At 47.9% G+C, this 26,150-nt stretch overlaps 1 protein-coding gene and 1 long non-coding RNA gene across 4 annotated transcripts in view; one reads left to right on the top strand and one right to left on the bottom strand.

Moving 5' to 3' along the window:
• ITPKB (inositol-trisphosphate 3-kinase B) overlaps positions 1–26,150 on the top strand; it is a 70,229-nt gene that overhangs the window by 26,069 nt on the left and 18,010 nt on the right. The gene's annotated exons all lie outside the window — the stretch shown is intronic.
• On the bottom strand, positions 13,889–20,736 carry LOC111926279 (uncharacterized). Its single transcript, XR_015281314.1, has 2 exons — positions 20,573–20,736; positions 13,889–19,626 (listed from the first exon to the last, which is right to left on the bottom strand). It is a non-coding gene; the product is annotated as an uncharacterized LOC111926279 (long non-coding RNA).

Genomic DNA, 26,150 nt, shown 5'->3' with positions numbered 1-26,150 from the left:
AGCCAGGTGCCTATAAATGTGCTGTGCATTGAAGGCAGCCTGGGGTGGGAACAGCTTCATCCTTTGGAGGATATGACTGAGCTTCTGTAGCCTTCTCCCTGTGCTGTGGTCCCTGTTCCTGTGGCAGCTTCAGTAGTTGTTGTGACAGCCTGGCTGTGACCTTTGGGCCCTGCTGGGGGAGCTGGACACAATTTTTTTGTCCAGATAAGTGAAGAGGTGGGTATGGCCCCAGGGTGACTGCAAGCAATGGAGAAGCTCCCCTCCTTTCTGGGAGCCCCTGTGGAGGAGCAGAGCGAGTGACAATGAAAATAGAGCTTTCCAGCAACTTCTGCCAGTTGATTTGGTCCTCTGTGTACTTTTGTTGAAATGACATCCACCAGGGTCTCCTCACAGGGTTTTGTGAGCACATTTGTGGCTGTGCCAGGGGCAGGCATGGGACCTCTTTGTTGGGAGCTATGGGGTGCAGCCCCCTGGCTGGGGACAGCAAATGCTGTCTTGCTTCCAGGGTTCACATCTATGTGGGAGTAATCATGTCACAGGCATCCTTGAGTGCTCCATTTTAGAAATGAGAAAGGCTTGGCAGAGAGGTCAGCCTTACCTTAAGCACCCACTTACTTGGATACCTCTAGTTTGTATCCCATTTTGAGGCTGGCAAGGCTGAAGTGCAGCTTTTGGTTCAGACAGTGCTTCATGCTTATAAACACAGCATGAAGGGTCTTGGCCCTCCACACTTCAGTGGCCCTCAGGGAAAAACTCTGGCTTCAGTGAGCATATCCAGTGCCTGCTGGAGCACTGAGCACTTTTCAGACCTCCTGTTTCCTCACTCCTCAGCCCTTGCAGTAACACCACAGTCTCCCAGGCACACATGGCCCTCTGTCAGGCAGCCTTTAACATGGCTCTCTAACTCTTTTTTGTTCTCTGTCTTATTTATGGCTGTAAAGTATGTTTCTTCCAGGCCAACAGAAAACAAGTCAATGTAGAAAACAATATGCGATTCAGTTTGCAGTGGTGCATCTAATTTACAGGAACTGGCTCCTTACAGTACAGTACATGCTGTGAAATAGCAGGTCTGCCTTGGCACTGACTGGACAAACAGAGGTGACTAAGCAATCTAATTGATTTATGGCAATAGCCTTGCACAGGAGATCCGGGAAACCTCTGGGAAAACTGCCTCTAGCTTAAGGAATCACCACGTGCGAATTATAAAGGCTCCTGGGCACAGCAGAGACCTGTCGTCAGAGCCTGAGGAGTGAAACATGAGGCAGGAGAGCACTTAGTGTTTTGGGCACTGCCTCTCCGGAGCTCTCTGAGTCTCGGGCTGCCAGCGTGTGCACAGAAGAGCCTTTCCCGCAGGATTGCGATGCAGGGGTGCCCGCGGCAAGCCAACGATGATGGACTGTTGTGGGAATTCCTGTCACAGGTAGGATTGTGGGGACAGACAGGGAGGAGTGACAGGTGCTTGGAAAGTTTGAGGCACGGCTGATTTTCTGTGGCAGAGAGACGGGAACAGTCATGGATGAAGTGGGTGCATAGCAGAGTGATGGGGGAGGACAGAGGTCTGGTTTCAGGGGTGTCAAGTGCCTTCAGTCGCTGGAAATGAGGAACTTGAGGGTGCTTATTCCTGTGGCAGGGCAGTGTTTTGTATCAGGCAAATCATGGGCCACTGGCTATAGGCAAGTGCAGAGAATGTTTTAATGATTAAATAGGAAAGTAATTTACTTGATTTGACATATGCTGAAAGGCCTTCCATCACAACGGAATATTTGAGCAGTCTCTGAATGCAAGCTGTGGTGTCTTTATGAAATACTATTAGACTTTAGATTTGAGGTTCTTTTTGCCTAACCCACTTGCATCCTCAGAACAGTGTCCCACAGCCCCATCACCCCACAACTTAGATTTTACTGGCTTGAGCTGCAGAGAGATTTTTTGCTCTCAAGGACAGCTGAGAGCTAATGAACTGATGTAAGAAGCTGTTTTGGCAGTACAGGGATTTTTGGGGTTAAGTGGTAGGGAAGAAGCAGAGCAGTGCTCAGCTCTGCAGCCCAGCAGGCAAGGGCTATTCTGCCTTCCCTCTTCCTCTTCCTCACATCCCACCCTTTTCCCTCATCCTCACCACATGTGCTGGAGCACACAGGCCCTTTGTTGCTTGTGCTGTCCTGGTACCTGGCACTGCTTGTTTGGCATGCCATGGCCACCCCCACAAGTGCTGGCAGTGACAAGGAGAATTTGCCTCATCTCAGTCACCACTCAATTCCCGAGCACTCGGTGTGTGCTGTGCAGGGCAGCCCATCAGAAACACCCTGGCATGTTTCACAAGCTGATGCCACTGCTCGCTGGGAAGGGCTGTGTTCTCCCTGCCCACCCCTCCGCTCCGCTCCGCTCCGGCATGACAGAGTCCATGGATCTGCGTCCCATGGGGGTGAAGAAATGAAAGTCCCACGTCATCAGGGAGATCTGGGGGTGACATGCTGAGTGCAATCTTTTCTTCAGAAGTAATAGGAAAACAAAGGGATTAGTGCTTGCCACATTTCCTAGGAAAACACGAGTAACTTGCTGGGAGGAACGGCTGCCATAGCCTCTGAAATGGAGGGGCTGTTGCTGGTGATGTAGCTCTGTCCTGTTGCACAAGGGGCCTCAGCTTTAATGGGCAAGTCTGGGGAGAAATGATGCAGAAAGATGAATCAGGCTAAAACTGAAGAGTTTGCTTCTTGGACCTACAAGTGTGAGGGTATAGGGTGTGAAATACCAGATTTAGTGGTGGAGGAGGAGAGTGGAGACCAGAAGGCAGATGCTCTGCTTGTTGATCTGGGCACAGGTGCTGTGGTATGTAAAGCACCTTTGGATCACTCGAGGAGTGGAGGAGGAGGGAGTTGGGCAGCATACCATTGAAATTACTGCCTCTCTCTGAGAGGAATTGATTAATGAGATCAGGTTAGGGACAAGGTTTACCAGATTAAAATAACTTTGCAACACCTTCCCTGTTTCTTGTGGGGCACCACCCAGAAACACAGATCAAAAATCCGCCTCTGGGTTTTGTTGAATGAGTGGCCCTGCACATCCCCACCCCTTAGGTCCAGGGTCTCTGTGCCAGCTGTAGCAGCTGTCTCAGCTGCGAAGGAATCCTGCACGTGGGCTGCTCTGCCAGAGCAAAATGGGGCAGAGGGAGATGGCAGGGATCAGCAAGCACCTGGCAAATCAGGATTGCCTCATTCCACATGGGCTGCAGCAGCTGTGGCTGGCTCACTGTCCTGTCCATGTGCCCTCCTCTTCACTTAGGGGCAGGGGTGGAGGTTTGGGTTCCTATAGGTCCTCGCAGCATGGTTTGTGTCCTACAGCCCAGAGAGGATCAGTGGATACTCGATGAGTTTAGGAATCTACACAGTGCCATTGTAGCAGCATGAGGGCACTGTGTAGGTGCCTAAACTTGTGAAGCTACTCACTGTGTGTAATGAACTGTGGAGAGAAGTACTTGAGTGAATCTGAAAAACCTGATTCAAAGGCTTTCATGCTCGTGTGTTAGTCTTCTCGGGGATGACAATTCCTCAGAATGTAAATTCCCAGTATCTTTTCAAAAAATCTAAGACAAACCACAAGGAAACTGCACAATAGGGGAAACTTGGCAGGTGGAAAAGGCATTAAAGAGCTGCTCCTCTGGGAAGCTGTAGCTTTCTTTTCTGTGCATTTATCTGCTGATATCTCAGCTGCCAGCCCAACCACTTTCCTTGAGAACATTCTTTATTGCCAGACCCAGGGCTCTACAAGCCTGCATTTGGTAACTGGCTGAGTGGCATTGAGGGACTGGGACTGGGGAGACAAGGACTTTCCAAGCAAGCCAGTGACCTTCTACTTGCTCATGACTGATTTAAGGGTGGGTTGTTTTGCACTGCTATTTTAAAGTAATGGTAGAGTTGAATCAATCTAGGGGTAGGCTTTTTACCTACTGCTTATGTTTTGGAAAAACGTCACTTGCATGAAACACGAGTCTCAAACTAGAGCTGTTGGGCCTCTGCCTTTCCTGTTCTTCTTCTCTGTGTGTGTGTTGAAAGGAACCTGATTTAATATGGTCGCTTTGTAGTTTAGAAATGTGGTTATGCTAAATGGCTGTCTGCTAAATTGCTCTTGTGAGGTTTCCTCTAGATCCCATAGAAATTGCAGATGTTCATGCTCAACATTGCAAAGATAAGCTTAAAGTTCAAATGAAGCTTTGCACCAGAGTGGAAGAATTAAGCCAAATTTTGTCATTTCCTTGTAAGGGCTTTGTGTTTGATAGAACATCTTGATGATGTGTGGCATGGATATGCAATTCATCACCACCTGGCTTTTCATGCGGCTGTATCAAAAATGCGTGTTCTCATATCTCCCTGTTTGCCATACACAACTGGGGAAGGTGTGTCCCAGGACAAGAAAACAAACATGTTTTCAGACTCAGGCGTTCAAAATGTGTGCTTTAGGTGGTGGCAGTCCCGGGATGTGGAAGATGTGGGCTCATTTTCTTCTGTTGTAGCATTTTGTTTCTTACAAAGCCCCTTGTAAGTGAATCAGTGCCAGTGACCTCATTTTCAGTAAATTACAAGGTGAGGTTATTGCTGATTTTTCTGTAGAGATGTCTGATTAAGCCATAGAGTAAATAATAGGGACAAATATTTCAGAAGGACCTTTCCCTCGGGGTTTGTTCCCACTGAGTCAGTCCCTGTTACATCAACAAACAGTGCCACTTCAGTAACTGCAGGAATCAACAGGGCTGAGCGGAAATCACAACACATCGAGCTGATTCCTCCTTTCCCCTCAGCTGGGTCATCATCATGGCTTTCAGTTTCCACCCTGCCCCAGTATGACTGTGGTCAGATAGCACAGCCTGGCCTTGAAAGCGGTGATAGATCATGGTAGTCCAATTCAGTCCCATACCAAGAAACTCGTCATGAGTCTGTCCCACAAAACATTTGGCTCTACATCATCTTGAAGATGAGTCCCAGGGTGAGCCCTGTGCTCCAGCGAGACTGTCTGTCCCACAGCAACCCTGGGCGCCAGTGCCAGGGCCTCGGGCTCCTGCCCTCCTCCAGTCTCGCAGCCTCACTGCTGCAACTGAGTTTCTGCTCAGCCCCAATCAAGGACATCCTGCTGGTCCTGGAAAGCCGCTCTCTTCCACAGGGAGAGGGGCCACTGCCCTTCTAGTGATATGATTACTCTGCTGGTCTGGCAGATGTCAACATGGGATCTCTGTGTCTCTGAGCATGAGCTGGGAGTACTTGGCATGAAGGAGCAGTTTGATAGCGCTGCACTGTGGTGATCCATCTTTCCCAGTCAAGACAGCAAGCACTGACCCACTGAGCGACCTGCTTCATTCACAGCTGCCAAAATCAGCTGGAGGGATCAGAACAGCTTTCCTGCTGGACCTGGGGAAGATAGCTGGGCTGAGGATCCTGCCCATCCACTGGGAATGGGCTGCAAGCTGAGAGCACAGTACAACTAGAAGCTGTCCTCCCAGTTGTGCAGGCCCGACAGCTCATTTCCGTAGGGAGAGAGCCGTTGAGTGGGAATGCTGGAATTGGCTGTCAGTGGCTCCCACCAGGCTGCCATGGCATATTGAAATATGAGGTGGGGGACTCTAGCTGAGGCAACGGCCCCCAGATTCCTAGGAAATGGGATTACTAGGAGTTTTCCAGCCAAACACCTCTGTGCTTTTACTGTGAACAAGTAGAGTTCCTTGCCTGCAGATGGGCAGCCCCAGTATAGGGACTGGAAGTGTCCTGCTGAGCAGCAAAAGGATCATAAGGTGTTGGATCCTGTCTGCTGTCAGCAGCCCATGCTGAAGGCACCTTTGGAGGCAGCAGCAGGGATTCAGCTTTAAGAGGAGCTGAGCCACCACATATCTACTCACCTGGCTGATTTCCCTTGCATTTTCCCCACAACTCAGTTTGAGGTTACTAGGACAATGTCCTCCATCGGAAAACATCCAGAAAAGCTCACCAAAGAAGGAAGAGAGGTAAGAGAAGGGGCACAAGTGGGGGTGCAGTAAAATGGCATCAATGGAAATGATTTTTCAGTGAGCAAAATGCAGGCTTGGGACAACTCCAGTTTGGCAGGCTGTAAACACCTCGTGCTGCCCTTGAACCTCCTAGCCTGCCTTCCTCCCTGGGAAGGGGAAAGGGCACAGTCTGCATTTGCTATCTTTTTCAAGGGCTTCAGATGAAATTCCCAATGTTTTGGAGTTTATAAACCTCTGTGCAGGGTGAGGAAATCCAGGGGAAGCACAATAGCCACAGGGGTAGCCTGGCATGGGTTCAGAGGTAGTAGGTTTTCTGACTGTTTGTTGCTGGGCTCAGAACTGCCTCTTAAAGTTGCTGGAAAATATTTTCAACTGATCACACTTTTTTTCCCCCTGCTTTCCCTAAACTCACATTCTTTTTCTCTGGCATTTTGGCTGACAGTTGAATGGATTTATTGCTCTAATAGCAGTAAATGACCATCAGCAAATCCCTGTTTTTGCTGCCCCTAAGGCAAATTGCTCATAGTTTCTCCATACTCCAGAGCACAGATATTTTGTGGGGTAGTTTTCCAGCCTCTGACCCCAGGCTGGCTGGGGCAGCCGGGCTCCTCCAGCAGCAAAATTCCTGTACCCGAATTTCAGTGTCCTGTCAAGGGTGCCTTTTGTGCACTGGGACAACACATGACAGCAATTCAGGGGGAGGCTTTGAGGGCTGTGGGGAAGCAGTAGGAAAGCCAGGACATAGAGCTGGTTCCCAGAGTCTTAGCGACAATGTGTCCTCCCTGATACATGGCATGTGGCAGGGGAATCCACTCTGGCCAAGGGTCAGATTTGACCTTTGTGTGGAAGGACAGGATGTTTCTGGTGCAATTCCACACATTGGTGGAAGTGCATTTCCAGGGCAGGGCTTTGTCCTGTGTCAGGTTTTGTACATCCATACTCTGCCAGCAGCTTGAGCCATTTTGGATATACATGCTGGATGCAGCTGTGCTCATGTGACTTCCTGGGCTAAACTTTGTTATAGGGGAAAAAGCAAAGTCTTTGTTTACCCGTCTCAATGGAAAAGTTTAGTTCTGGACTGTCTTGCCAAGGAAGGAAGGAGTGTGGCAAAGTGATAGTACAACACTGGAGCAGGGACAGAGCTGGCTTCCAGGCACACCATCAGCATCACACCCTGGCTGTGAAGGGCTGCCCTGGGGCATGGGGCTCCAGGATATAGTGAGCATCTGGCTCTTCCTTGGCTCTCTCCATTGCAAGAGATGGCCACAGTGAGGTACTGGCCAAGTTTCTTTTGTCTGTCCAGCAGAAAATGGGGGGGACAGCAAGCACTGTGTATGTGGAATGGGAATGGGTCAGGAAGGAAAATGCCTTTGGTCACATATGTCTAGATGATATAGCATAGTGCATGGTGGGACCAATCCTGGGGTTTGAAGTGCCATCTTAATTTGATTAATCACAGCTCTGGTATCAACTCTCAATCAATTTGTGCAGCTCTCGGCTTTCTCAAAGCACACAGCTACCCAAGGGGCAAAGCTCCAACCCTGAGTTTGGGCTTTATATTCCATTTCTTTCTGTCCTCCTTCCGCTGACTCAGATGTTAATGATGGCTCCTGAGCATGGGATGCTTGGCTGACATGGGATGCTCAGCTGACATGGGACGCTTGGCTGGTGTGGCTGCTCTCTCACAAGGCTGAAAGGCACAAGCTGCCCCTATGGCTTTCATTTACATGAGTTGAACTTATCACAAGGTTAAATTACAGTCAGGCAATGCTCCTGGGTGTTTTAAAAGTTGCAGGCTTTAAAAGCTGGCTCCAGAAAGTTGCTCAAACAGGGCTTTGTAATGGGAAACTCATCCAGGGTGAATTTACCATATGCCTTCAATTCATGAGCTGCTCTCCTGTGCCCAGCTGGGTCAGGGTGGCTCTCCCAAATCACAGCCTTCCCGTCATGGCCCAAAGCAGCACAGGAGTGGTGAAGGGCCCCACGCCACCGGAACAGGATCTCCAGTGCACAAAGGGCAGGCTTGTCTGAAGAGAGGGTGGGTTTTTTTCATAGTTTCCAATGGGACTGGGAGACTCAACAAGACCGGGACTGACTCACAAAATCCAGCTCTTGAGACCAGACTCTTGGAGTGGATAATTATTTTATATTGTCCTCTTCCTCATCCAAGGAAGCAACAGTGCTGTGGAGCAAAGGATGGTGCCCCACATGAGCATTACCCATCCCCCTGCATCTGAAACTTTCCTCTTGAAACCAAGAGCCCTTACAGTGAGCTCTGCTGCCAGTCCCAGCACTGATTGCTGTGCAGCTGAAACATGACTGATTTTGTCCAGATCCTCACTTCTGTGAGTGTTTTTGCTCCTTTCCTTTGGAGCTGCTCAAAACTCAAACTAATAACCTCTTAATGGGACCTGCATCTTCCAAAAGAGTCTCTGTTAGTTGCTTGCCACAGCTAAAACTTTCCAAATGCTTTCAATGATCCTTTTTTAAACTACCTCTCTATACAGAAGACAAAAATCTCTTCTTCTACCTTCCCCTCATCTAGCCACTCTCTGGGATGTGCCAGTCATTGACTTAAGAACACTTTGTTCTTGTCTGGCACATCAGCAGGTGACACAAATAGTCACCTCATCAACACGTTTTTTGTTAATATCTCAAATACCCTGTGGCTATTAAAAATACTGAAAATACCTTAGCTCATTAACAAGACACTGTTTCCAGCATATCAACTTTTCCATTACAGAACCACTAACTGTAATGCCCTAACAGCTTACAGTTGTTTATAATCTAAGTAAAATAGGACACCTTCCCTCTACTTGTGCCATGCCTACTTGCGCTGGTGACTATGTAAGAGGGATAGACCTGTGCTGCTGTTCCAATAGGCATGTGTTAGCCAAGATTAAATACTTTTATTTATGGATTTTTTATTCTTCCTCTGCATCCACAGTACCACTGTCTGGACAACACCACTAACAGATTTAGGTCTTGTGAGATTTTTACATCTACCCTCATGAGCTGGATCATGAGTATTGGGGGTCCCTGCCTTCCCCTCGTGCAGGGGTGAGCAGGCTGAGGCAAAGGGCCCAGGCAGTCACTACCTGGGCACACCAGCTTTGCATAGACAATTACATTTGTGATTAGGAATGGAGAAGATTTAGCCACAACATTTGCATAGCTCCTGTGCAGAGCTGCACAAGTGCTGACATAGAGTCGATACTGAGCCCCGGGGTGGCAATCACGCCCCTTGTCCAGGGCCCATGTGCAGGAAGAGTGCTGACAGCAGTTTTCTTGGATATTTCGGAGATGCCAGCTCAGGAGAAATGGATCCTTCTCCCTGGTGGTGTCCTGGGATGTGTCCCTAGGTAGCTGTGCCATCCTAGGCATGTAGTACCAGTGTGCACTGGAGGTGTGAGCCTCCCCCAGTGGCAAGGCTGTGACTGGGACTCAAATGGCTTGTGGTGACCATGGTTTGAAACACTTTGTCTGCTCTAAGACGGAGCACATGGAACATTTTCAGTAGTTCCTGAAGCAGTAGCATCACGAATGCCACTTTTTCATCAGTAGCTTCCCAACATGTTTTTCACACAGAGAGTCTTGGTGTTTGCACAGGTGAAGGAGTAGGGAATCCAAATTGGTTTTACGCAAAAAATGCAAATGCTGCTTTTATTAGTAGATTACCGTGTGCCAGGGATAGTACATTTGCAAAGCAGTACAGCTCATTTTCTGCAAATCTCTCCTTGTCATTCCATGTAAGGCCAGGGATCCTGTAAGGCCAGTTACCTCCCCAAGAGTCCCTGGCAGCTATACACTGTTGCACAGATGTGACTTAGCAGTAAAAAATAAGGTTTTGTTCTCCACAGGCCAAACAGTGTCTCCAAACAGTGGAGCCAAGCAGTGGAGCTCAGCAAGGTCACCAAAAAACAACAAGCTCCAAAAAGTAACTTTTGATTTCAATTTGATCATGGTGCCATTTGTTCTCAGACTGTGAAGGTCTCAGTGCTTCTCTGTAGAGAGCTGGACTTGTTTTTCATATGGAAAATCTACAGGGGAGATATGGGGAACTTCTAGTGATCACCCTTGTGGTTGAGACTGCCTTTCTGTAGCTTCCTTCTATCCCTAATCAACAGCAGGAACAATTTAAGAGCTTGGAAACACATAGGGCTTTTTTCCTTTTTTTTTTATTTCAGACAAGGGATGTTTCCCAAGCCATGATTCAGTACCACTGAATGGATACTTTAGTTTTACACCTTGCTGCTGGTCCCTGACTTCACGGATGGGATTGTCACACTGTGAGCCAGCACACTGCTAAGAAGGGTGGCTTTGTGAGGCAGCTGCAGCCTCCCAGTACTTGCACAGGGCAGGAGATCCCTGCAAGGAATGCAGAGATTGCTACTTCTACCCACACCAGGGAAGGACAAACAGATTTGTGAACACAGGAGAATAACTGAACCAATGAGGCAACAATGACCCTAAAATATTGATCCTGAACTGTCATGATGAAATTACACCATGTGTAAAACTAACAGCTGAACTTCTAGCAAGCATACTCCATCCCCCAAAATCTTTGAGTTCTACTTGAAATAGGTATGCCCAAAAATGCCTTGATTTTCCCCACCTCTGAGGCTCTGAGGTGGTTAAAAAATGTAAAAGTTGTTGTGTTTTGTGGCATTTAGTATTTCACAAGCCTGGCCTTCAGCTTCCAGCTGTGTGGGAGGTAGATACACTGTGACCAGAGGTGTTACATAGCTCTGGCTTTGTGCAGAAGCTGGACAGGCTGCTGCCCCGAGCTGTTGATTGAAGGACCATCCCTGTGGTTGTTGACACCCAGCAGTGGGAGAAGAGGGTTAAAATCAGCCTGTGAACTAAGATGAGCATCTGGAGAGACCTGACCCTGAGAGCCACCAAACTCTGAAGCTGAGAGAGACCGTGTGTGTGGCAAGCAGCTGCTCTTGTGGCTGGTTAGGCTGTGCTGCTGCTCCCCGTCCATGCTGGAAGGCAGAGGCCCATCCCAAGCATTAGTAGGGCTGGCTCAGCCCCCTTAAATCACCCTGGGGATCATGGCACAGTGAAATGGGCATCCCTGTGAATGGGACCCAGTGAAGAGACTGGCAGCAGTGCCTGTGCTGGTACAGCCACATTGTCCTGGTCCCAGCATGCCCAGGTACCTGTGTAACATGCTGGAGTGAGGACTGTGTCAGCCCACCCTCCCCTAGGAGTCACCCCTGTGCTCCACAGGGAAAGCCACCAGCAATTTTTGGTTCTCCAGCCACACCTCACTCTGCTTGGAGCCTTGACTTTTCTATACTCACACTGAGAGGTGTAGTAGTGGGTGTGCCCTTTTTTCAAGCCAGATCTGAAAACGTGCACTCATTTGTTCCGAACGAGGCAGTTTCTGGCTGCATCGCGCACTCCTTCTTTTAACTGTGGTGTAAGTAGCACACGGTTGTGTGCAGAGCCCTGCCATCTCACTGATCTCTCAGTTGCTCACTCAGGAAAGCTACCTCCTGCTCTGCAAGCTTCAACACCATGTAATGGAAAAATGTAGAAGTGGGGCCCGGCTGTGCGTCAGCAGCTGCCTTGGCAACCTCCGCCTGCGCTCCACTCAGCAATAGGCGCACGAGGCTGTCCATCTCCAGCGGGGATGAAATGTAGCATTAAGCATCCCCCCCTCCCTTGCGAGGGAGAAGGAAATACCAGGGTTTGCTGGTGTCACTGGAGCTTGCCGGGTACTAACAAAGCGGTGATTTATGAGCGCTGTGAAGAATTTCATCGTTCTTCAAAGCAGGACAGAGGCATCTGGCACTCGGCCACTGTGTTTGCATCAGTACAGGAAAAACGCTGAATTTCTTCAAAGCTGCCACAGCGTTTCCTATTTTTAGGCTAACAATGCCTGTTTTGCTGTACAGCATCAAATGTCAACAAAGAATGAAGATCTATTTATGTTGCTTTATTGTAAAGCTGAAGCAACAGGAAGCTGTGAGCCATCTGTGTGCCTTCTGAGCCCTCCAAAAACCCCATCCTGAGTCAGTTGTAAAGTGCACTGGGTCACTGCCATGCCAGCGGGTTTGCTTCTGATGGGGGAAGAAATGATGGGAGTTTTGGGGATTGGCTGCCTGTCCTCTGACCCTTCAGGATACCGTGCACAGGAGAGAAACCAAATGCCCAGCTCTAGACTGCACTTGCATTCAGAGATATTTTGCTTCTTGCTTCTGTTCAAGCTTTCCCTTTTGAGGCTGTGTCTCAGCACCAGTGTGCACCTTGGTGTTGGTGCCTTCATTTCACAGTCAAAAGGCTCACTGGAGGAAGGGACAGTGTCAAGGACCCTCTGTGCTCCTGAGGATGAGAGGAGTCAGGAAGGGCACCAGTTTTCCTGTGTTCTACAACACTGTTGGACAAAGCCAGTTTTGACAAAAGTTTCTGTCCTTAAGGACTTCAGTGCAGGAGCTGTGGCGGCTGGCTTACTAAAATCAACCCCAAAGGATGTGCTGCTCTGACACTGTATTTCTGAATTGGACAATGGAGGACATCCAAGCTGGATGTGTGGTTTAGGTTGCAAGGTATCCTTGCTGCAGGAAGACACCTGGAGCATGAGTGGTGGGTTAGAAGACTGATTTTACTGTGAGGGCTGGTGTGAACTGCTTGTAGGGGCATAAAGCAGATAGCTCCAGAGGATGCTTGGCACCTTGGCTCGCTGAAGCAGCTCATCGAGCTGTCACCGAGTGAGAGGAAGCAGCAGTGCCTGCCCTCTCTCCTCCTGCACTCTGCAAACACTCATCTAGGTGTCTGCAGAAGCCACTGAGCTGTGGGGTGAAGTCCTGGTCACTCTCTGCTCACACCCCCAGCCTCCTCCACTAGCTGCTTATTTGGGAAGGAACCTCCTTTTTCCCTTTTTATTTTGATTTGGAGGAATAAAAATAGAAAAAGCCTGTCAGAGACAGAGTGACTAAGTGCTTCATATGCTGTTGAAGTAAATGAACAGCAAAATGTCTGAGGGGAGAAGATGACTAAGTTTTTTTTTCCTTCTCTTCTGCTTCCTTCACCTTCTAAGAGAAGCTAAACATAGTTGCCTGCAGCAGGAGGACTTCAGCAACCCGCTGCTACCCACAGATGCAGCCTCAGAGATCGTGGGCTTGTGCCTTGATGGAAAACCCAGTAGTTCAGAAGACTGGGCGTCTTCCCTATATTCATTTCTCTTCTCCCTTGCTCTTCCCTTAAGACAAAATATATTTAGAAGCGCTAGGACACAATGAGCTAAACTCTGCCTGTGCTACACCCATGTTTATAATGCATTCATTGTATTGCCTCTGCAAGTGCCCTCGCTATTATAGGGCTAGAGATAACTACCTTTCATCTTTGTCTCCTTTTTTGGACCAGAAAATTCATGAGAATTCTCTTCAACCATAACAGTGCTGTTCCAAGAAAGACTATCTGAGTTTTAATATGAAACTATGATCTCTGCTTCTTTAAAGGATGTCACACTGTGTCATTCCACTCACCTTAAAACAGCATCTTTCAAGAGAAATATTTAGTTTAGAAACAATTTCACTTTTTTTTTCTGCAAAAAAGCCATCAGATCTTTGGATCTGTCTTTATGAACCTGAATTGCCTGGGTGATCCTTGGGTGATGCTGTTTATGGTCAGCATGTTGTCAGCATTGCTGTAGAACCTAGACCCTTTCTTCCCACATCCGGGACTCCCACATAGGGCTCTCAACAACTCTACTATTGCCCTGACTGAGCAAGGTTTCCCCCCAAAACCTCAGCATGTCCCCATTTGTGCCTGTGCCAGCATCAGCCCCCAGGGCTTTCCTGGTGTCCTGAGTGAGCCTGCCTGGCAGGGGCAGGGTGTTTTTCCCCAAGCATCTTCTCCCTGCTGCACACCCAGGGATTCAACACACAGCCATTGCAGAGGTGATTTTTTGCTATTAATGCTCAAAAGAAAGTTCCATTTTCCTGTTTCACATGAGCATTTCCCTTTTGAATTAGAGAAACCTTTTCCTCCCCAGCACCCTGTGTAAGGCTGTGAACATGCACCAAAGCAGCAAATTTCTTTGCTGGTCCCTGCATTCCTCTTTCCACCAAAATCCTGGTGGTTCCCTCGGCTGCATGGCACGTACCAGCTCCCAGGAGATTGTGGCCAGTGATACAGGAGTGATAAGCTTTTTCCTCAATTTCTTAGGAGTTAACAGCTGAAATCCTCTTTTTCTTCCCCCGCCCCACCTCTGCGTGTCAGCGCATGGTTGGGTTGGAAAATCCAACCCCGCGTGCCGCACCAGGATGTAGGGTTGGGTAACTCTCTCCGTGTCTCTGAGGATCCCGTTCCTTTCCCTAAGGGCTCAGGGGAGTGCCGGGGTGCAGCAGGGTTTGCCAGCTCTGCACAGAAGCTTCAGAGGCAGCGTGGAAGAAGCGGTGTAGGAAGAAACCTCCTTGCCTGCTGCCGTGACAGCTTCTTCCCCCAGCGCCGCGCTGGCCTTCCCCCAGCACAGGGCTGCCCAGCCGGCTCCTCAGATGCTCTCCCAGCAGGCAGGCGTGGCAGGACGTTGGCTTTGGGAGCAGAGGTATGTACCTGGCCCTGCAGGAGTCGAGCTGTGTAGCTGCAGCTGACACTTTTCAATGACTCATAACTAAAATGGTGAAGGGGTGCTCGTAGGGCTCTAACTCCAAAAATGAAGCCGAGGACAAAATTACTGCTGGTTCTGTGTGAGGTCTGCTTGCTGCCAGCCCTTCTTGCAGTGGGCCAGTGGGCAGCTGAGATCTGCTGTTAATATGAATTCCTCCCTCCATCCTGGTCTCCAAGGTCCTACACTGTGTGCTGGCTGCTCACAGCCGGTGCTCTGTCTCTGCTGAGCTGGTGCCACCCTCAGTCCTCGCCAGGCTGGGTGGGCCCACTCCTGGGTAAGGCAGTGAGGAGCACCCTGCCTGGCAGAGCATGAGTGCAGCTGGGTCTGGATGTGTATGGATAGGGAGTGGGGTAATCTAGTTGACTTAAAAACAGATATAGCCCCTGTTCTCAGCCTATGGCTGCTGTACAGAGAACTGGGAATGAGAAGCTGAGCATGTGAGATGGTTCATGTTTGAAGCCCTGGAATTAGCTGGTCTTGCCATGCTCCTGGAAGCCCCTGGCTCCACCACAGCCTGTGGCTGATGTGTCCAGTGAGGAAGGAGTCCCCACAAGCAGCTGCTTCTAAAGTGCATGGTTTGTGCTTCCCATATCCATTCAGATCAGTGTGACTGAAAAGCTGGTGGAGGAGGAAGTCTCAGGGCACCCACAAGGTGGGCTTGGAAGCAGGCAATGATGAATGAGCTTGTGTCTCTCTCATCCTGATGGGGAGAAGTCTTGTGTACGCCCACCAGCTCTGGTGCCAGGACTAGTGCAGAGCTCAAAAGCTGAGCTGCCCTGCCCTTACCTGCAGCACACAGAGAGACTGCGCGTGGGTGCACAGTGCCTGTAACAAATCTCTCTTTGCCTCCAGGTTTAGGCCACTTTTTTAATAGCTCTTAGTGCTATTTAAAGGCCAAACCCTCAGAGATGCTGTGCTAAGTCTCCTGGGAAGGTGCTTTGGGCACTGTGTGGTGCATATACATCAGGTCTGCAGCTGCAAGGAAGGTGCTGTGTTGTGTATGCCTGTGGCTTTCTGGCTGCTTGCAACACCTCTCTCTGGGTAAAGAGGTTTCCCAAAGCCAGTGTCTTTCTACTGTGCTTCCTCTGTAAGGATCCGAGACCAAGGAGGCTCAAACTGCACTTCTATTTCTGGAGGAGCTTCTGCTGGTTTCTGATTATATTTAGGAGCTGTCTAGGACAAGGTGACCATCCCATGGTGATGTGTTGGGAGTGCTGGGGAGCCACAGCTGAGGCAGGCTGGTACTCCCAGCAGCTCCTGTGCAAGCAGAAACTCCTCCAGCCACTTAGCAGAGGATTTGCAGTCCCAGCTCCAAAGCAGGAGAGACAATAAAACTCCTAAATAGTACTTTAAATCACCAAAGTGCTATCCAAACATGAAAGACTCCAAACACAAATGAAAGTGCTAAACTGATTTAAAGGGGAATTAAAAGGTCACGCCTGTTGAACATTTAGCTTTAGAGTTTAGTCATGTTTATGAAACTTATAACTGCTCTTCTAAATCATCTTTTTACACTTCCTATATCCAGTAAATGTGAGGATGTTCAGAGCTAATGACTAATTTTAAAAAATTTCTGTTCTAAACAAATTTCTGCAGCCAGAGCTTGGCCCTTTCTTTTCCCCCCTTCCAGCTCTGCCTTCCCACTTCATGGAAGGCTCTTTAAAAGCATCTGAACATATCACTTGGAAATGCTTATGGGAAAGAGATGCATTTCTCATGCACACACCCCACAATTGTGAAGTGAAGTGTAGTTATGGTCAAACAGCAGAAGAACAGGGATCTAACTCCATGAGTGGGCACAGCAAGGGAACAGCAATGGAAAGTTTTTGTGTCCAAAACCGGTGTGAAGTTCTGGAGGTTTCAGCAGCATCAAAGGACGTAGGGTTGGGTTGAGAAGGCCAGGCCTTTCTCATTCAGCTTCTTGTGCAGATGGCTTCACTGACATCGCGTGACTTGGCATTGTTAACCTTGCTTGTGTATCGTGAGTGCATATGGGCATTATGCTCCTGGAGTGTTACATGTACAGAATCCATATCAATGCCCTCTGTGCTATGCCAGAGGAAATGCTTCACATAGTTACAGCAGCACTGGGAGTCAGTGGCAGCCCTGTCTGACCCGTGTCCACCCTGCCTGGTAATGCCAGACTGAAAGGATGAGTGATGCGGTATCATCACACCACAGCGTGTGCCTGCCCTGAGCCTTGTGGCGGGAGGAGATCCCTGTCCACCCCTCTTCTTTGGGTACATGAGCTCTGGGCATTTCAGCTCATGTCATGGCCCTTGTCAGAAAGCAGACTAGTCCAGTACCAAGATTTCTGGGTCACCTCCTGAATGTGACAGAAAGAAATCAAACTCAAAAAATCAAATATTAAGAACAAAGTAATGCTTTGTTCCAGTCATTGAAGTTACACCTGCATTTGGTGTCTCTGACCCAAGTGCTTCCAGGCAGACTGTAAATATGTCATCCTGGTTTAAATCTCTAAAAACTTACCTTTGAATTGTAGAAGAGAGTGTTTGACAGCCCCTGTCCTATGATTAACTCTATCTACCAGTTTAAATCAGCCAGATTGGAAATGACTGTGACTTTTACTATCTCCTGCTGGTCTGTATTCACAACATGCCCTGTGCTGACACCCCTCTTTCTCAAAGGACTCTGGGGTTTGGCTCATCCCTTGGGAGGATATAGCAAAGCCTATAGCTCCCATCCCAGATTACTGACATGTACAAGCACAGGTTTTGTATTCAGGTTGTTTCTTGCAGGAAGGCTGTGCCTAACCAAACCACTGCCCTCTGGGACACTCTGTTGTGACTTTCAGGAGCTGAGTCTCCTCCGTATCCTAAGCTGTAGCCTATAGGGAGCTGAGCTGGTCTTCAAATCAAGGAACCAGAGACTGATGCAGTTGTTGGCTGTCAAGAAGGGCACACCTCCTGGTCTCAGCATGTGGGAACTAGAAGCAGTTCGGGATTCACAGTGGCAGGGTTGGGAAGGCTGCAGGGATCCTTCCCTGCAGGCAGCATGAAAGTGAGAAGTGCTAGAGCCAGCACAGGCACAGGAGCCCATGTCCCCAGCGTGTGCTGCGCTGCTGCAGCAGCTGATGAGCTGAAATAATGTTTGGAACCAGAAAGATGATGGTGAATACCCTGGAACTGGGAAGGGGATCAAACACAATCTCCAGATGGAAAGGGAGCAGTTTCCATCAAAGCCGATGACAAGTTCCCTGATAGAGGGATACAGGGTCAGATCTTTGGGCAGCACATCCCATTTCTCAGCTGGACGCCTGATCTGGCTGCCTGCAGCTCTGTGCTCCAGCATGTTGCACCAATGAGCTGCAGTGCTCTGGGTGTCTTCTCACAAATCAGTTTACCAAGGTTCACTTTGGCTACCAGCAAGGATTTTTATAGTCTGATAACTTTTAAAGGCTAGCTGCTTTCTGAGGAAGAAGCATGGTACAGGTTAAGTAGCACTCCACCAAAAGTGATTAGCTGTTTCTGAATTACTCACTTACCTTTTCCAAGCTGAAAGTTGCTTAACAAATCTTACTGATGTGTACGTAATGAGTAACAAATACATTTGCAGAGATCTGGATCAGTTCCCACTCAGGAAAGTAGGCTGAACATATCTGATGCTGGCAATTAATAATTCCACTGGCTTTATGGGAGGGTCAGTTCTGGCTGATCTGCATTAGGAGGTGTTCAGCTTTGCTTCAGTAAAGGCTCTCCACCAGAAGAAATGCCTTGTGGAGACAACAGTAGCTCTGAGGCTCAGCTACTCTGAGCTCCAATGCAGGCTTCACCTTTGCTCTCACTTAGGCTTTTTTGTCTTCTTTCCTTCTTTGCCAAACTGGACAGAGAGGTCTAACACCCCCTGTCCTCTCTGTAGCCATTTCCCCTGAGCGTGGTGTTGACGTGACTCCTACTCTGCTCACGCTTTGTGGGTGAGGAGGTTCCAAGTGTCCTTCCAGGCGATGGGTGACTCCTGTGCTCCTGGCTCCCACAGCCGCTCTGTTTCCTTCCATTGTCATAGGGGAGGTCAAGCTGAAGGACTGCTGCTCACTCATCTGCCTTTGCTATTTCTAATTCTCCTTGCCTTCATCACAAGCAGGAAGAGGGAGCCTGCAACAAGCTCCTGGCTTTTTCCAATACACTGGAATATTTTTTCCATGATCCAAGCAGATGTTCCTGGCTTTCATGCATTTTTACTGAGGCTCATCTATCATGCATGCTGGTCTCTGCAGACAGCAGAGAAGAAGTAGCTTTATCTCTATGATCCTCTACCCCAGATCCTTGGTCTTGGTGGGACAACTCCCTGATCCCTCTGGTGAAAAGGGTATTCCTTACAAAACCAGAGGGGAGTGGTTTCTCTCTTGTCAAAGACAAAATCCTTCCTGGCTAAAATGAGGCTATTCTGAAAAACAAAGTGTTTGAAGTAAAAGAGTGCACATATTAGGATTTTTTTTTCTCACTCTAAATGAGATGGAATCCTTGGAAAGTAGCAGAAGCTGCTACATCCCAACAGAAGAAACTACACCCCAACCGGAGCATCTATACTGCAGCCATCAAAATAATTTATCTAATGAGGCTTGGGGTTTTGCACTAGAATTTCTAGGCACCCAGAAATGCCTGTCAGTCATCACACTGTATTTCCTTGTATTAACTTCAGTGAAGTCTGATGTTGGGCCTCACTTTATCTTTGCTCAGTGACATCTGCGGGACGTGGAACTGGCATTGCTTCTGCCAGGTTTTGGGTTTGTATTATACCTTTTGTGACTAAATCAAAAAATGCCCACTGATCCAAAGCTCCCCTATCCCATTTCCAGCCGCTCCTCTGGCCAAAACAAGACTATTCAGCTGCTGTGCAGTACAGCATCGGCAAGGATGAGAGGAGTTTGTGTAGGAGGAAGATGATTCAAAATATGGACTGTCCCTTGCTGCCAGCATCAGGGTCAGTGGTCACAGCCGGGTGCATGCAGAAGCAGTCACTGGGCTCTTTCTTTTGATGCCAGGACAGAGGCAGCCAGGAGCTGAGAGATGGCAAAGCCAAGCAGATCATAAGCCCAGCTCTGCATCATCACATCACAGGTTTTTCACCCAGTATCCTGCATTTTGGTCCCCCCCATGCCAGGACACACCAGCAGGAGGCATTCTGTGGTACCTGTCAGCTCTGCCCCACCGCCCTCCGCACCCAGCATCCAGCACAATGAACAAAGCTGGCCTCCCTGCCGTGGCTGGAGTGACAAGGTTTTTCCCAGTCAAGGGAAACAATCATCACTAGGGAAACCTTAACAACTTTTTAAAGAGCAAAAGAAAACACATTCATTCTTTTAAACATGGAAAACTAAATGGCCTCTTTTTCCTTGGCTGTAAGTGCATGGCTGTGGAGCAGGCTGGCATGGAGTCAACTCTGCAGGCAAAAGCTCCCCCCACTCATTTAGTTATTGAAGAGGAGGGCTCTGTGGTGCAAAGTCTGCCTTTCTCAGCTCTAGCTGCCTAGGTTTTTTAAACCAGAAAGGCTCTGGCCACGTGACCCTTCTACTTGTGAGTGAAACATCTTGTGGCCTGCAATATCACACCTTCGTGTCACTTCTTGGAAGAGCTGGAAGTGAAGCCCCAAGGAGCAGGGCTTTCTCCAGAGGGAGGGGAAAGCTAGGGTGTCACTTATGCGAGTCCCTGGGCTGCAGCAACTCCAATGAAGCCTGGGGAAGCAGCAGGCATTGGTGACACTGCTGTCTCCTCATAGTTTTCCTACACCTCTTCTGATCCTAGGATATTTCATAATTTTCCTGGGAGAAAGGAGCTGAAGTTCTTTTCACAATTGGGAATATCATTACTTTAATGCTGCTCCATCTCTTTTCCATCCCCTGGCCCAGGTGTGTAATCTTCCCTCTAACCATGCATGCTCTAGTTAATAAAAAGCACTGAAATACAGGTCCAGCTCTATTGCTGGACACTCACATTGGAGACACTCACATGACTGAACACACCGAGGTTCATGTGACAACAGCCAGCTTTTGTTGAGTGCTGCTCTCCTTGCACACATTTGGAATTCTGTGTGGTCAGTCCTGGCTGGCTGAATTAGTTGTCCCCCTGGCCATGGCTGCCCGTGTCCCCAACGGCTTTACCTGCTCCCCAACAGCCCGACTGGCCGAGTTATGTAACTGAGGCAGTTACAAAGTTAGTTACATTTCAGTTATAAAATTATAATTAGGATTATTTAGAACTGTGAGGTCTCCAGGCCAGCTGTTAGCCACCACGGTTCCCCCTTTTTGTTTTTAAATACAAATGCAGTGTCTGTCATTCAGGGCTGTTGCAGAGAGGATGACAAATATGGCACAATGTATGGAACAGTCATGATGACACAAATAAAAAATCTCGACCTAGGCTTTAAAAAGCTCAAATGAGGCTTTCCACCCAACTTGGCAAGCACAGCCCCTCCCAGTCAATGATGTATCTGTTGTATCATTGGAGATATAACAGTCATACCCAGGAGCTGTCAAACAGGATTACCAGCAATACAAATCCTCAAAATGGCATGACACGAGGTCATTACTTAAAAGTTACCATTTTACAACTTAACTCTGTGAACCAGAAACACTTCAACTTTAGAGCAGTGAGAAAACCAACTAACAGGATAAACAATTTGTCTTAGTTCAGGTTTGTGATTCATGTCCTTAAATAGAAAAAAATCCTTAAATAAATTGTCCCAGATCCCCATGTAGCAGGTGTACAAGTCATTTAAACCACTGCTCCATGACATCTGCTGGGGGCCATCAGGAACGTGTTGCTTCTGGTCCTGAGCAGGACGTGGAGCAGGGTGAACACACCTGACAGGTACCCATCACATTCCGGTGTCCATGTACATGCAAGTGTACCCACATCCCCGAGTAATGAGATCCCACAGACATTCCCATTTATTGGTGATAATATCTTGTACCATTACCTTGGATTTAGGAGATTGGACATCACTGGATGATTGCAGTGATAAAAAATGCTTTAAAACTACTGGATTCTGGGAATTTTCTAGTATTGTTAAATTGTTCAGGATATATATAGCTTTAGCCACTCTGCTCTGTGGGGTCTCACCAGACATTCCCACTCTCTGTTTATCGTATCCATTTTAAAGTGCCATGTGCATGTTCCACAATGGCCTGTCGTGTTGCTGAGTGGGGAACACCAGTGTGGTGTGACAAGCCCCAGAGCTGTAGGAATTTTCTTGGTCTGTGTGAAATGTATGCAGGGCCATTGTCTGTTCTGATGGTGTGGGGGATACCTAAAGCAGCAAAGGTTGATTGCCAGTGTGACGGTATCCCCGCTGCTTTCCCCTGTGTGTACTGTAGCCCACATGGCTGAGGGGAAGGTGTCAATTGAGACATACACATATTTTAGATATCCAAATTCAGGGATGTGTGTGACATCAGTTTGCCAAATTTGTAAAGCTTCCAGACCACGGGGATTAACTCCCATTTGCAGTGTGGCCTTGGCAGTCAGCACAGCTGTTAACTATATGACAAGCCTCTGTGTTTGACAGCAGAAATTGACTCTGTAGGGCTTGAGCACCTTGATGGAAGAAAACATGTGATGCTTTTGCTCATGCGAGCATATCTGGCTGTGGTGCGGTCCAAGCAGGGCTAGCTAGGCGATCTGCACGAGCATTACCCTCTGCAATGAAACCTGGTAAATTTGTGTGACTTCTAAGATGTAAGATGAAATAAGGACAAGTTCTGGCCTGGATGGTATGCCACAACATTCTTAGTAGGTCAAATAATGGTGCATTGTCAATTTCTTTTAACAGGGCTAGGTCTAATCTCTGTGTCATGTCAGCAATGCAGGCAGAGTAAGTTACAATATTTAAAGGAATATGGGGAAAACGTTGAAAAGCCATAGCTACGGCATGTAGCTCCACCAGCTGTGGTGATCCACTCTAAAAACTTTCCAATGTTTGCCATTCATTTTCCTCTCTCCACGTTACAGTGGCTTTTCCTGTTTTCCCAGAACCATCACTAAACACTGTAACACCTTTTAGGGGTGTGCAACTATTCAGTGGTTTTAGGAATAGTGCAGTGGTCCCACCCAATTGCAGTAATCCGTGGCTTGATAGATGGTAACTAATTGTTCCTGTGGCACAGGTATAACAACTTTATAAGGATCTCTTGCACTTAATTGTAAGCATCTCTGATGGCGTTTGATGATTAATTCTGCAGTTATTCAAAGATGGTAGGGGCTGTCTTTTTAGGTTGGTGAGGTAGGAATACCCATTCTAAAATATGCAATGGGTCAGGCCACTGAGTATCCCCCTGTCCACTAATTCTGGTAGGATGAAAAGCAATGATGAAAATAAATACAGTAATGCACACCTCTTGGCATATCTGGTGGACTTGTCTGTTTGTGATAGCCTGCTCTACTATTTCAAGAGCAGCTTTTGTCTTTGGGGTTAATTTTCTGTGAGAATTTAGATCACCTCTTAGGATGTTAAATAAGGGTACCAATTGTGAGGTGGCCAGTCCTAGATAGGGTCTGAGCCAGTTTATGGTAACCAAAAGTTTTTGTGCGTCGCTTAAAGTTTGAATTTTTGAAAGTCAAATTGTTTGTGGTTGTATGGTCTGATCTATCATTTTGAGCCCAAGGTACTTTCAGGGTGCTTACTGCTGCACTTTTTCCAGTGCTACTTGCAGCCCAAATGTTTTTAATGCTTGCATCAGTCTTGGCCAGATCTGTGAAAGGTCTTTTTTAGTTGGGGTTGCAATTAAGAAATCATACATGTAGTGGTAACAGTGCGCCCCTGGAAATTGTTCTCTTACTGATGATAAGGCCTGAGCAACGTATCATTGGCAAATTGTGAGGCTGGTTTTCGTTCCTTGTGGTAAAGCTTTCCATTGATAATGCTGAACTGGTGCAGAATTATTAATGGATGGCACTGTGAAAGCTAGCTTCGGGGTATCATCTGGGTGTAAAGGAATAGTAAAACCCCAATCTTTTAGGTCCACAACCAGAATATCCCAGGTGGCAGGAATCATTGTAGGAGATGTCATACAAGGTTGCAAAGCACCCATGCTTTCCATGAGTGAATTGATTTTTCTCAGGTCATGGAACAACCTCCATTTACCAGACTTCTCTTTTATAACAAATAGAGGGGTATCCCAAGGGCTCATGGATGGTTCTCTGTGCCCTTGAGCTAGTTGTTCTTTTACTAGGGATTTAAGGGCGTGAAGTTTCTCTTTCTCTAGGGACCGCTGTGGTACCCACACAGGTCAAGTAGTAAGAATTTTAGGGCGAGTGTGGGATATTTTACACCCTTTAACACAGTGGTTCCCATTAAAAATCCATCCCCACAGAGTCCCTGTGCAGACAGAACACCCCTCCCACACAGCAGTGATGTATGGCCGAATCGTGGCTGTCTGACCCTCAGGATTTTTGACTAACACAGGTCTGCTACTCAAACAGTTCTGTGTGTTCCCCCTGGGGCCAGCAATGGCATATTCCACAGCCGTAGTGGGCCCTGATGGAGGCCAAATGTTGTCAAAGATGATGGTGACATCTTCCCCTGTGTCAGTCTCCACTGACCTTTATCTGCGAGAGGCTCGCCCGAGGCATCGTGATGGTACAAACCATATTAGGTCTGTGATCACACACGACCTGGGTCCAACACACCTGGGGTTCTCCTGTTGACCCAAAGCCTCAGGAATGTTTGGTTCCATAAAATCATAGGAAAGCATAATTTCAGCAAATTAAATCAGTTACTGCCTATCTCTGGCAGAATGCATGGAAAGGGAAGAGCACCCTGCTGGCTCCATGCATGGGGAATAACACCAGGCAAATTCCACCAGTGTCTGTGCTGGGAAAGGGAGGCAACAGGCAGACTGAGAAAGGCACGTCTCCTTTGAGCAGACATTAAAGGAATAAATATGCAATAGAGAAAATGTACAGTGAGCACTGAGCTCATCAGTCACTTTTTGTTTAATCTAATTAAACAAAATATATCCTCTGACCTTCTGCACTGGCACTAAATCCTCCTGTGTTGTTCTTTCCATACGAAGATCTATTGACAGATGGGGAAAGCCTAGAGTTTGCTTTAAGCTTCAGATAAGTAAAGTTAAACATACAGCAGATAAAATTGTTTTCCCAGCACTCTCTCCCCCTGACTAATTGTGGGTGCTCACTGGGAGGGATTAATTCCTCTGGCCTGTATCCCACCCCTGTCTTGGGGTACTGCTCTGTGCGGTAAGCAAAAGCTGTAAGAGGGCAGAAGCAGAGTGCTGCAGAAACCCTGAAAAGTTCTTTTTTAGAGTTGGTTCTGCAGTTTCTGAGCCTCTTTTCCATGTGGCAGACTATTAGGGAAAACAGTGCCATTCCTTGCTAAATATATTTCCAGAGTCACTAAATAATTTACTTAACAGCTAATCAGTTGGCATTTGCTGATGCTGAACCAGGTTTTAAATAAAAAGTGTCGAATTGCATCAGACACCTCGTGCATATTCCCTACTTATGCAGGCTCCGTGCTCTTGCTGCCTGTGCAAGAGTGCAGTCAGTCCACACAGCTTCCTGAGTTTTCTAGGAGGCAGAGCAACCACAGGGCTGGATCTGGGGGAGAGTTGGGTGTCAGGGTGCCACATCAGGTGCAGGCTTTGATCATGCAAAACGCTTGGAAATGTGCTCACCTTTTGAAATTACCACCTGTGAGCTCACCTCCTTGCAGGCAAATGAGAAGAGCAGATATCTGCCCTTCACCTGCATCACTTGGTAATGCCAACTGCAGAACGATTTTTTCCAGTATAGTGAAAAATCCTTCGGTCTGAGTCGGAGGAGTTACCACAGGTAACACCTCCATGCACCTACAGCTGTGGCTGTGCTCCTGGATGTGTGAGCAAATAACTCCTTGACATGTAAACCAAAAGTTACAGACAAGCCTGGAGGCGATGACCTTATGGTTCCCAACAGGCAGTGTTTAAGAAGATTTCTTTACTGTAAATAGCCTTAATACTCCATTTGTCTATTAATAGCACCAGGCAGGGCAGGAGGCAGCAGAGGGGCTGTTTCCTGAATGTGGTTGTGGAGTGTGACTGGAGTGGTGTGAACCTCATGGTTTCTGTGGCTGGCTGAAGAGCCTGGCATGAGGGTTGGCATGACCAGGATCCCAAGCCATGGCCTTTGAGATCTCTGAATGCCCATCAGTGTCTGAATAAACAGAGACCTCTTGTCAGGGTGAAGGACCCTGCTGATGGTTAGAAGCCTTTCAATGGAAAGTACAAAGACTGACTTTTTGTAGCAACACTCTACCTAGGGAGAATTTTTCTATCTTCAGTCAAAGGGAGAGGTAGGATCCCTGGGGGCATTGACCAGTGGTGTTCCTCTATGGTCCCCTTCTGCAGCCTGTCCCAGAGATCAGGTGGAGTCATGCAGCTGCTGGTTTAGCAGGGGAGCTGTGCCTTGCAAAACTCAACCTTTTGAGCACTCCCACGACAGAGCAACATCATTTTGATGAAGCAAACTTTTCCTTATTACACTGGGAGGGGGTTCAGGTGTAAAACAAAAATCCAGACTCCTGAAGGAA

The sequence above is a fragment of the Cyanistes caeruleus genome, chromosome 2 (genome assembly GCF_971803275.1).
Source record: "Cyanistes caeruleus chromosome 2, bCyaCae1.hap1.1, whole genome shotgun sequence".
In the NCBI taxonomy this organism is placed as follows: domain Eukaryota; kingdom Metazoa; phylum Chordata; class Aves; order Passeriformes; family Paridae; genus Cyanistes; species Cyanistes caeruleus.
The sequence above is the reverse complement of the archived record's forward strand: the minus strand, read 5'-3'. Positions and strand labels throughout refer to the sequence as shown.